The sequence below is a fragment of the Halichoeres trimaculatus genome, unplaced genomic scaffold (genome assembly GCF_033239565.1).
Source record: "Halichoeres trimaculatus isolate MK-OKI-2021-1 unplaced genomic scaffold, fHalTri1.1 fHalTri1_scaffold_21, whole genome shotgun sequence".
Taxonomy (NCBI): domain Eukaryota; kingdom Metazoa; phylum Chordata; class Actinopteri; order Labriformes; family Labridae; genus Halichoeres; species Halichoeres trimaculatus.
Window position 1 is genome coordinate 7,747,603 of NW_027437199.1, and position 12,150 is coordinate 7,759,752.

At 38.6% G+C, this 12,150-nt stretch overlaps 1 protein-coding gene across 7 annotated transcripts in view; it reads right to left on the reverse strand.

The window, feature by feature from the left end:
• The window catches only part of eps8a (EGFR pathway substrate 8a, signaling adaptor), a 35,050-nt gene extending 24,747 nt beyond the window's left edge, over window positions 1–10,303 (reverse strand). For 6 of the 7 annotated variants that reach the window (XM_074698324.1, XM_074698326.1, XM_074698325.1 and 3 more), the window contains exon 1: window positions 10,046–10,303. The gene's annotated coding sequence lies outside the window, so the exon portion shown is untranslated. Of the gene's footprint in view, window positions 1–2,451; window positions 2,524–10,045 lie in introns of those variants that run through there. The other variant, XM_074698320.1, reaches the window with a different exon arrangement.
• Between the last annotated feature and the right edge of the window lie 1,847 nt (window positions 10,304–12,150).

Here is a 12,150-nt window from a genome sequence, read left to right on the forward strand (position 1 = left end):
GTCATTTTTCATGTGCAATGTTAGAGGTGCAACATTTCCAAGTGCAAAATTAACAAATGTGCAAACTTAAACATGCAATACTAGATCAGCATAACTGCAACCTACCACAACAGATGTGCAAAACTGTCATGTGCAGTTCTTCATTTGCAAAATTGACAAATGTGCAACAATGGTTTCCTCAAAATTGCTATGTGCTAAAGAAAATGTGCAAAATTGTCATGTGCAATAACAGATGCACAACTTATGACAGACTCACAATTTTTTCATAGCAAAAATGCAAATTGAGATGTAAAATAATGAATTTCTAAGTAATTTCTCTATGCCACAAAAACATTATAAAACTGTCAGGGGCAATATTTAATGCAAAATTTGTTTCATGTGAAACAAAACTTTTTTCTGATTTCTTCATGTGGAATGTTACATGTGCAAAAGTGCAGCTTCACCTCTGCAAAAGTGTCAAATTTGACACTATATGCAAATTTTATTTTGCAATAATAATGGATTAGCCTAATCATTAAATACCAAAATAGATGTGCAAAACTGTTATGTGCACTAACAAATGTGCAAAATTCAGAGGCAGCATTACAGGTACCTCTTGGTGCCTTTTTAAAAATTTAATGAAATTTTTAGTTCACACTTCATGTATTTTTAAATTTCCAATTGTATATTTTTGAGGCCCATCTCGTGTAAATAAATTACAAATAATTTATTCAACAGGTTCTACTGGGGGAAATAGTTTTCAGAATCTCTTCTAATTTATTGTTTGCTGATTGCTTTTTATTTTATTGTCAGTCAAAAATCAAGATTGGGACAGGCTGTGACTTATTTTTCTCCGAACTGACAGACCATAACATGAGAAGCTTTATCAGAACATGTGTTGAGCTTTAACTTTCTGTTTTTAAAGGAGGAAGAGAAGCAGATAAATAGAGTAAAGCTGCACATCATTGATCGGCACAGATCATGAGTCAGTACGAGAGCGGGCGAGAAGCCAAACTTCAGATCAGAGAGTTTACAACCGTCTGATTCACATCCAGAGTGAGAACCGTAAAACTAAAAATAACAACGAGAGGTAAAGGCGTCACAGGGAGGTCAACATGAACTCTGTCCAGAACTAGATCTCTGTGAACACCTACTCAGAAACCCTGAATCTTCCTATCATGGAAAATAGGACAAGTGGAGCACAGTTCGACAAATATAGATCGAAGAGTTATTATGTTATCAGCTTTTTAAGGCTGAAAACTTGTCATCCTCCACTTGATGCTTTATGTGTGCTCAGGCCAGTAATGAGGGGTTTCATAAGTTCATAAGTCAATGAAAACAAATTAGTGCCAGCAGAAAAATCAATGCACTGGCTGCAGAGATGCAAATGTTTTGAATCTGGTGAATAACTTAGACTGTTGTAAACGCCTGTGGCAGAAATTAAAAATAAATAGATAAATAAATAAATAAAAACTGAAGAAGAGGAACATTCAGACTCAATATTTCTTCATTTGAGAAAGGAAAAAGGAAATTGGAATTTGGAAGATGCCAAATTTCCCAATAAACAACAAATTAAACAAAGTCTGCTTTGTTATTTTTGAAGACGATTCATGTATTTTTTTTTTAACTTTCCAAATTAGATCTAAAAGGGGAAAAAGTATCAGCAAGACCAGTCTGGTTTACCCAGATTAAGGGCTCATAAGGGATCATTGGCTACCTTGTCAGTACTCCTGGTGTAGCCAGTGGTTAACAATAAACAACTGCAAGACCAGACTTCCTGTCGGTGCAATGCAACACTTACAGCCCAGCGGCAACTTGGGAAGTCATGCATGGCATGAACTTGAAAAAAACAGATTTTGATAAAACAAACAGGTCTAAAGTTTGCTGAAATAATATCCTGATTTAAAAAGTGACAGAATAAATTTGATCTAGAAAATAAAACTCTCAGCTGATCTGTTCCTCCTGCTTTTGCTCTCTATACAGACTGTTTTTGCTGCATTCACTTTTATCTAAAAAACAGATACCCTAACATCTCAAACCAAAGTCCATCTCAAACCTTTTATACACTCAGGTTGACGTAAAAGCACTTCTACTTCTTCTAATATTAGACCCGCTGACCAAACAGACCCAAATGTTTTTGACTTGTTTTATTGAAGATACACAGCTCCTCTCCTCTCTGTGAAAACTACACTCCATTAAAGCAAACAGCTGCAGCATTTATAGCAACAGTCCAGATAAAACATCCTGCCCTGTGCCTCCTAAAAGCTCTATCTCTGGACCCTCTCCCTGTGGGGGGGAGGGGCTGACCGCTGATTCAGGATCTGCTGAAAACATCCTGACCCACTTTCTCCGACCACACATGGGTTCACCTCAACACACCTGAGAGAGCAACAACTGAGATTTTTGGCTGCCTAAACTTTCCACCTTGTGTCCCTCCTCAAAGATAAGGCTTCTTTCTGATGAGGTCCCTACCTGTCAGAGACGTCCACAGGTGAGCAGCGTGTCGGTGAATCTCTCACAGACCGACTCTCAGGTACTCTCTCTGTGCCTCATGTGTGGAGGATTACTGGGGCTCTGCATGTCTGCAGATTTGCCGCAGCAGCTTGTTGTCAAGGAGTTTAAGCCTCCAATTAAAGGCTCATTATAGACATGTGGGGGAGGAGCAGGGGGCGGGGCTTAAAGAGCAGCTGATTTGAGTCACATCTTCTTCCTTTGACAGGGAACAACCTGCAGACCAAATTAGTTGATTGATTGGACCAGGTTGGCTTATACTATGTTTTTTTCAATTCATTTATTTAATTATTTATAGAGCAAAAATCATTTTTCTGTTGATTTTTTTTTTTAACTCTTCAACTGTATCGATTTTGCAGTAAGCGATTCGCTGTAGTTTGGTACCAGACATACTAAAAAAACAAGTCTTCGAGATAGGGATGGGTACCAAATTCGGTAGAGATGGGTAAAAACATTGATGAATCGATGCATCGAAATACTGCCTCACCCAATTCAAAATCAATTTAGCGAATCCTCTGAATCCATTCATCTTCCTGGTCAATGGGGGGAGTGTGCGTGTTATTCCCGTTGTGTGGTCGAGGGCCATGAGACACCAAAAAAAAAAAAAAAAATTGTGACAAAAGCAGCAGCAGCAGCATAAAGCCAGATTCTTCAGGGTTAGGGTTGTTTTATTGCTCCAAAACGTGAGGTGACAAACCACATATGTTTACATGGGGCACGAAAATCGATAATCGAAGCATTTAAACCAATATCTAATCAAATGGATATCAAATCAAATCGCAGCCCAAAGAATTGAAATCGAATCAAATCGTGTGGTGTTTAGCAATACCCAGCCCTAGAATTAGGTACTTTTGGTGGTACCAACCAAATTCTGTCAAAAGTACCGGGTACCAATTCACATAAAACCAAAAGGTTCCTAAATGCATCTTTGTGACTGTGAGGAAGTAGGCAATTTTCCATGCTGGTCATGAACACAGCATTGTAAGGTTATATATTGAAGAAAAATATGTTAAATTGAAACACTTTTATATTCTATTTTTAAACAAATTGATATTTTTTACCACATTAACACAAAAAAGTACAGAAAATTGGTACTGTTGAGTACCGGCACTGTTTTCCAGGTACCAGGCATCAGTACCGTATCGTTTCAAATGTGAACGGTACCCATCCCTACTTAGAGACACCTCCCATTGGTTTCTGACAAGATGCTATGACCAATAAACAGAGGCTGCCATGACAGAAATGCTGACTCATCCTAACTCAATTAACAAGCAAGGAGATGAAGTGGTGGCTCAAACTGGTGGTACAACTTCAGACAAGTCGGTCACAGGCAGTGAGTTTCTCTGTACAGCTCAACTACAATACTTGTACCTTTAAGGATTACTTCAAAAATAAGCATTTAAGAGGTACACAGCTGCACGGAGACTGCACATTGTGGGCATCCCTGCACTGAAAAGGACAGTAATTTTCCACTGAGATACCAAAATAAACAACAATTGGCTACACTAATTAGCAAGTTTGTTGTAGACCTTAGACTTGAAGTACTCCCTCTCTCCAGAGAATGACCACCTCAGATTCCTATATGTTCCTTCTGCAGGATAAACTTCACGTTAGAAAGAAAACTACATTTACTAATGCTAGAGAGTAAAAATGTGATATTTCATTATCTTTCTTGGGGCGTGAAAAGAGTCCACGTCATCCACATCCACAAGGAACAACAAAGTTAAACATATCTAAATGACGGCAGTAAAGTGTCACGCTTTGTGACTTTATGACTCTTCCTCAAATGGTGCAGTAACTGTGTCAGGATTATAAAGATGGTAGAAATAAGCAGCATGAACAGGTATATTTTTTTAATAACCTAGATTTTTCATAGAGAGAAGTTTTTGCTAATGTAGAAGAGCTCATTAGTTATCAGCTGATAGTTCTCTCTCTGCCTTACTCAGCTCATCTTTACGCTCCTGAACATAGACACACCTGCTGATAACATTTTGTTTACATGATAAATTTAACTACCCAACGCAGAGCAGGGACAGAATCTTCACAGAACGCCCAAGATTAATTTTAACGAGGTAAAGACAAATGTACCGACCTTCAGTCCGAGGGTAACGATGGAAACTATGAGTGTGCTAAGCAGGTACAGGACAGGTGTGCTTCAGGAAGTCAAATAGTCGCTCAGAGCCGAGGCGTACTGACTATGACTGTTCATAATGAGTCCTTCATACATAAAGGAAGTGTTGCGTTTTATTGACAGATATGAGAAAACTAAAAATGAGGAAATTGAGTTTATCAGTAAATAAAACAAGTCTGACTCATTGAGTAGAAATTAAGGTGTGATTCTGGTATGAACTCACAGATGACGTAGAGTTTGATCAATAACTCCTCTGTACTGTGAGTTTAAATTCCTGATTTATTAGTGTTTCTACTGGATGCAGGAAGTGACGTAAACAGCTGTTTTGTTTTTTCTGGATCAAAAGTCATCTTCCTCCTCCTCTTCGACAACAAGCTCCATCTCTATAGGAATTCTTTCAGAAATGATTTCATGCACCTACGTTAACAATCTGAGCCTGTTAGGGACAAAAACCCAACAACTTTCAGTGCACAGGCCTTGGTGTAGGGATGGGTACAGAATTATGTACTTTTTTTAGGTACTGACCAAATTATGTCAGAAGTACCGGGTATCGATTCATGTAAAATCAAAAGGTACCATGTTTAGGTACCTAAACGCATCCTTGTGACTGGGAGGGAGTGGAAGAATAGGCAATTTTCAATGCTCGACATGAACACAGAATTTCAAGGTTATATATTGAAGAATTTGTTAAATTGTAAAAAACATATATTTTATTATTGAATAAATTGATATTTATTTACCACATAAACACAAAAAAGTACCGAAAATTGGTACCACTGAGTACCGGTACCGATTGCCGGGTACCAGGCATCGGTACTGTATCGCTTCAAATGTGAAAGGTACCCATCCCTAGGTGAGGGTTATGTTGAAGCTACAACAGCCTGTTTACTCACTACATGATACAGATATCAAAAATTAAAAAATCTTAAAAACCAAAAAAAAAAGTTACAAGCTTCTGAAAGTCATTTATGCTATGTTCGCCCTGAGTAAATAAAATTATCCAAGCAAATAAGCTACAAGGAAAGTCAGTGTAAAACAGTCATGTCGGACAGGGTAAGGACAAGTTCTTGTTAGACAAATAAAGATACTACTTCCTGTCAGACAATGTAACAATGCTAGTTAATCTAAAGACAAAGCAAAGTGAGGGATGTTGTTTAGACACAAGTTCTGGCCAATAACGTCAAGATGCTAGGTCTCCCGGTAATAGAATAGATGCTAATTAATTTCAGAGAAATTAAAGACACTAGTTCTTGTTGGGCAGCATAGAGACGAGCATTCTTCAAGGACAGTAAAGACAGAACAGCAAAAATGCCCTATGGATGGGCCCTTGGTCAAAGATGTCCAATTTTACTTTTAGGGGCTGATTACACGACAACGGTTTAAGAGTGAAACACAAAAGTTTTGTTGCGTTTCAGCCGACCTAAGACGCAAACTTTTGAAAACGGCCTCCAGAGTGGGATTTTTTTGTAACTTTTGCCGTGATAACAGTAAGCCAGTGTTTTCAGTGGAAACGCTGATGTCACACTCCGCGACGCGCATATAACAGTACAATTGTTATGATGGTCACGAACTATCGTGCCGTACTGGTCAATCTGCTGACTGTCTTCAACAGAATGAGCATCTGTTGCTCCACTTTTTAACTTGGTGTTCCCCGATACACCAGATGATCAACTCTACTTCGGTGGAGATCTCCCCGAAACTTCTGAACAAGACAGTTATAGCACCACCTTCAGGCCTGGCATGCTTACTACAGTGTTTTCAGTCTCTCAGCGTTTCTGTGTAAACGCAGATTTTTTTCACTGAGTTTTCTCTGCGTTTTCAGATGAAACGTTGTCGTGAAAACAAGGCCTTGAAGTCTGTAACTGACTGATACTCAAGACCAGGATCATATCGATGCATCCCTTGCAACAGACTGGAGTAGCATTTGAAGAAAACATCTCCCTTTTTGTGAGATTAGCTTATTTGGTTACTCATGAATGGGCTGAGTTATTCATAAACAAAACATTCTTTGGTTCAAGTTGACATGTCAAAAGTTTGTCCACTATTCAGCCTCACACCTTCTGTTTCAGTCGTGTCTCACTGCTTCAGTCTGTTCCTAAAGAGCAGCAGGAAAAATCCAAAGTCAGAGTGAAGATTAGGGAACAGCAGAGAGCTGCAGAGTGATAACAGTCAGCCTGACCTCCTGAATAAAACAACACAGAGGATTAAGAGTCTGCTCGACCGCACTGTAAACCAGAGAGGGAGATCATGTGATCACATATCGGCGACAATCACTGAACACAGAGCAAATCACCTCTGGTCGTAAATGTGTCTGTTTTCGGCAGTGTGACAGAACTTCTCCACTGGATTAACAGCTGTTTGCTGTGTTTTCTTTAGCCTTTGGCACAAACCAATAAGCAGGATTTAGAAATTATGGTAACACGGATCATTCTTGGGTAGCATTACCATAACACATCATAACACTTCTGATTCATACAGGTCTTTACAGACTGTCAACTGGGGTTCTCTTTTCTCCCCAGGTTTTAACAGGACTCAGTAAATGTCTCTACCTGACCAGGTGTGAGTCCACATCATTAGACTATACCTCATCCTGAAACTCGACTCGTCAATCTGCTTAAGAGAGAAAAAGAAAACAATTGATGATCAGCTCCAGTTTCACGATACCATCCCGGACTCCACCACGGCTCCTCAGACACTTCAAAGAGCACCTGGCAGGTACGGTTACATCACCACGTCATCATGGCAACCAGTGACACACACATACATCCGTAGGACAAACTCCCTGGAGACTCCCAGCAACAGTCAGACGCCAACAAACTGTAACAGGTAGTTTTAACAAGTTTCTGCCATTTCTTTTAAAAGCTAAGTTTAAAAGCATTCAGACATATCCATTAAGGATACAATAATAAAAATTAATCCTTGTAGTAGTGGAATGATGCAAGTGGAGCGTGGCAGTATGCAGAAAGCATTGTTGTTGTTTTCTTGAATGAAAACCTCAGATTCTTTGAGCCAAAATCTTTTATTCCCCCCCAGATATTTTCATGTCTACCATCTTTGTTTACCCAGAAAGTAAAACAGACCCATCAGGGACCTAGAGTCCTGAGAAACGTCCAGATATAGTCCCTCAGACCTCCCCCAGGAGAACAGCAGCTGGAGGATGTTTCCCACAGATCGAGGAGCAGCTGGACTTTAATCTTCATTTATCTGAAGGGAAGCTTTAAAACCATCGGAAAGCTCCAGAAAACAGCTCAGATTACACAACGCACAGCTCAAAGGTCCTACAAGTGTTCAGCATCAGCACATGAGTATAAGGGCCTTTGACCTCCAGAGAAAAACAACTGACAGCGAGCTAAACGCTAAGGGTTAAGAAAAATAAGTCAAACACTTGACAGCTACAGCAGAAAATATGGATATTACGTCACAAAGATACTTCTTTTTACACAGAATTATTAATACAACGTCAAGTGAAACTCTATTCTTTGACCCAAACAAAGATGGCTCCCCAAATTCCCAGCAAGGTTCTAAAAAATGTTCTTATTTTCTGCATCTTCTTTACCTTCTCTGAATATTCAAGTCACCTAAAAATAGTATTTCAAAACTTGCCATTGTCATTCAAAAGTGTTTTTTTTTTTTCAAAGAGGAGCTTTTACATCAAACAGTAGGCTCGAGAAAGCACTAAACAAAATGTTTTAGAGCACCAAAAACGACCATATTCAGTATTAACAAGCTAGCTTATTCAAGCATTGGTCCAAAAGTTAGACATTCTCAATTTTCCTGCATGACAGTTACTTTTATTTTTAATTTGTCACGGAAATGAATGATTGTCGTTTTTCTGTAGATGAAATCATCCTCAAATTAGCCTAAAGTTTGCACCTTTGCTAGCTTCCTGCCGCCATCTTTGTTGTGGTCAAGAATGGATAAACAGGTCTTCAAAGAGTTTTGAATGTTCAGAAATGATTAATAAGTCTTCAAAGAAAGACTGTTGAGGCTTTTTATGGTTTTGAAATAATCAAACAACACTTAAAATCGATATTTCTGTGACCTGAGTTCCTCCTGTGATGTATCAGAGGCCCATACAGTGCCTGAGGTCTGAAGCCTATGGTTTATATATAGCCTGACCGGGTTATCTCACCTGGGACCTGCTCCTTTCAGAACACCAATTACCTGCTCAGGTCACAAGGGGGACGATAATGAGCTGCTGCAGCACATTAAAATCTGTTAACCGTTCACACCTGCCTCTCAGGAGCGCAGAGACTGTATTTATTGTGTATAATGCTAAGTATTCATTAAGGGTCTGGGTTGAGAGGCTACATGCTTCATTTCCCGCTCGAAGAAAAACCTGTCAGAATTGACAACTGAAGTCAAGAGACAACAGGATCCGTTTGTTTTAAAAAGACAAAAGGAGATAAAATGCAGCCGTGGAGACCTTCCGGTAACCCTGCTGGAACAATACCGAGCCGTGATATCTCTGGCAACCGTGCTCCTTTCAGGCCAAGCCAAACAAAAGGCTCCGACACACCGGGCAGCCCCCGGACACACAGCCGGGGACAGACTGCCTGTTGCCCGGACCGCCTATCACACACATACACCTGCGCCACACCGTTTCCCCAGCCTGGGGCTATTTTTCCTTCATTCTGGATGAAACCAGGTGATTATCTTCCAGTGACAACATGGGGGGGTCACTATGCGAAACGTGGAGCAGCCCTTCACCTTCATTTGGCTCAGACACATACTTCACCAAACTCCATTTAAAAACCCGCAACTTTAAGATAAACATGAGTAAAATTGTGCTAAAACGTTGGCCCAACATTGAATACTGTGAGAGGAGATTTTTTAATTTAAAAATGACTTTTCGGCATAGAAATGGCCCAAAATAAATCACTCAATCTTTATATTTCTTAGTTATGCTTGGCTCTGTCTCATACAACACGTTATCGCCTCCCGCTTCGCTCCCTGTGGCAAGCCGGGAGAAATAACAGGAGGAACAGTGATAAAAGTTGGATTTCAGTTTATGTAGCGCATTTAAGAGTTTAAAATCAAAGCCGAATAAAAGGTTTGACTCCTATAGTCTGTTTTTGTGTCTTATTTTGCTCGTATAAGCCTTTAAATATCAACAGAACAAGTTAATGTTTGTTTTCTAAAGAGGTCTGGTGCTGGTGTTTTCAGCTCACCACACAGAAGGGCCACCTTTCCTCCACAGAGCAGCAGGGCAGATCAAGTTGCCTCGGTTTGCATTTGCATTTTCTCTAAAGGTGGACTGTTATCACGGGGAAAGATGTGTTAAATGTCTTTATGTATTTAGTTTGTGCTGTTAATTAAAGAAAATGTGCCAGAAACGTGTCAGACTTTGGAAATGTTTGTCTCCGGGTGGAGCTGGCGCAGGAATGTGAAGTGTCCTGTTGAGAATCATTAAAAGAAGCTTACCTGCAGGTGAGGGCTTCATCCACTAATCCGTGTAACGTTAGAAAAACATGGCACAAACAAATGCTGGTACCTCCGCTCCACGCTGGATTTCACCGGATCCCCAGAGGGCTCTGTATCCGAAAAACCTGAGCTCCTGTTCGGGTTCAGAAGTTTGTGTAATACGCCCTGTTCACCGGAGATGTGACTCGTGAAAAACTACACTTGACTTTGAATTAAGAGAAAACCAGCAGCAGCAGTCAACCTGACCAGAGACCACAGGGAGGATTAATCCCTCAGTGTTGACTGTCAGGCAGTACAGCTGTCTGCAGTGGGCACGCCCCATTCAGTATCCATAATATAGAGGAGGAACATAACCACATACAGTGTAACTGTTATTTTTTACCAATAAGCAGTCAAAATGTGTTACTTTGTTACTCTTGTTTTTGAGGTAACGTTAATGTATTCCAATTTTGGGACATATAGGATAACAAAATATTGGGTGTATCTTCAGCATATGGTGTGTTTCCTCAAAGTTAATAACATCGATACACACAAACAGTGTTTCAAGTATATCTCCTGCACATTAAGAAAGTATAAAATACAGAAAATATCAACTATAAAATGTTTCTTAAGTCCTAAAACTTGTAAAAACATTTTATATAATATATTACTTTAAGAATAAAACAGGTAATTACTTAATGTAGAAAAAACCCAAAATGTCATGCTTAGATAAATTAATTTTTTCAATTTTCTTGAGATAGCAAATTAATTCTAATTATTTTCTCAATAGCTCAAGAAAAGAAAGTTTTAGAGATAATTTTCTGGTGATATAAAAATTGAGACAGGAGGAAAGTTGCTACCATTAGCTAAAAGTCAGTATGCCAAGCTTCCCACATGATTAAGTTAAGTGAACCTATTTTTGGTTCTGTAAGTAGAGCTATATACATTATCCCATATTCTTAAGAAATTAATAATTGTCTTTTAAGATAACGAGAAATGTGTCGAGACCTTGAGACAATAACTAATTTAATCCTGACACTCAAAGGCTTCTATACTGATGTACTCCTGGGTAAGTTTTGTTTCTTCAAATGTCATTAATTTATATTTTTTATGCTTCATTTAATGATAAGTTTTTTTTATAAGAGCATGATATTCAACATAAGTGAGTTGCATTAAAAACAAAAGCATAAAAAATGTTTTGTAAAAGTTTAAGTCTCTCCAAACTGATCCGTATCTTAAGTCTGTATAATTAAACACTGTTATAGATGTCACATTTTTTTTTCACAGATCTCACAGTAAAGAATTGCTTCTTTTAAATCAAACTCTTTCAGGAGAGGTTCGTGCCTTTCAGTCAAAACTCAGAGAAAACGGATAACATGCTCTCCCTGGGTGAACGCTCAGTGTTAAGGTGAGGACGCCCCCTGCTGGTGGTTAACGGACAGCTACATCCACCCAAGCATATATTAAGAGTATGTATACTTGAGTATTTCTATGTATACTTTTACTTTTTAGATGAACTCTGGAATATTGATGTAAAATAAAAATAAAAAACATCTTTGTTAAACCTCAACGCACAAAACTCAAATTAAAACCTTTGCTAGTACATACATCCCTCAATATTGACGTTTAATTTATAGAAAACAAATTAGTTTATTCTAAACTATTATTATTTCTATGGCAGTTTTAAAAATGCCTTTTTTTTCTTAAGCATTAGAAAAGACTAAACATTAAAAAGACAGTTTTACTTTCTGATCCTCTGCTGTCATGTGACTGAGTACTTGTCATGAGATCGTCTTTAAAAGAAAGAAAATATTGTCTCCATCTGAGAACTATGGGATGTATTGTGAAGTCTTACTCCGGGCTAATGACATTAAAATGATTTATTTATAATCAAAAGTCCCCATCTTCTGTGTCCCAGTTAAAATGTAAACAGTGAAACTAATCTGTTACTCCAGCTTTTGCACGAGGATTAAAGTTATATATTAATATGAGTTAATTTGTAGGGACAGTTGTGGCATTGGCCTCATTCAAATTTAAAGGTGTGAGAGGTGAATAAAGTCAGAAATGTCAAATAAAATCTTTAAAAGCCTGTTCATGTTGCTTTTAATGGAAGTGTTTGGTTTAAT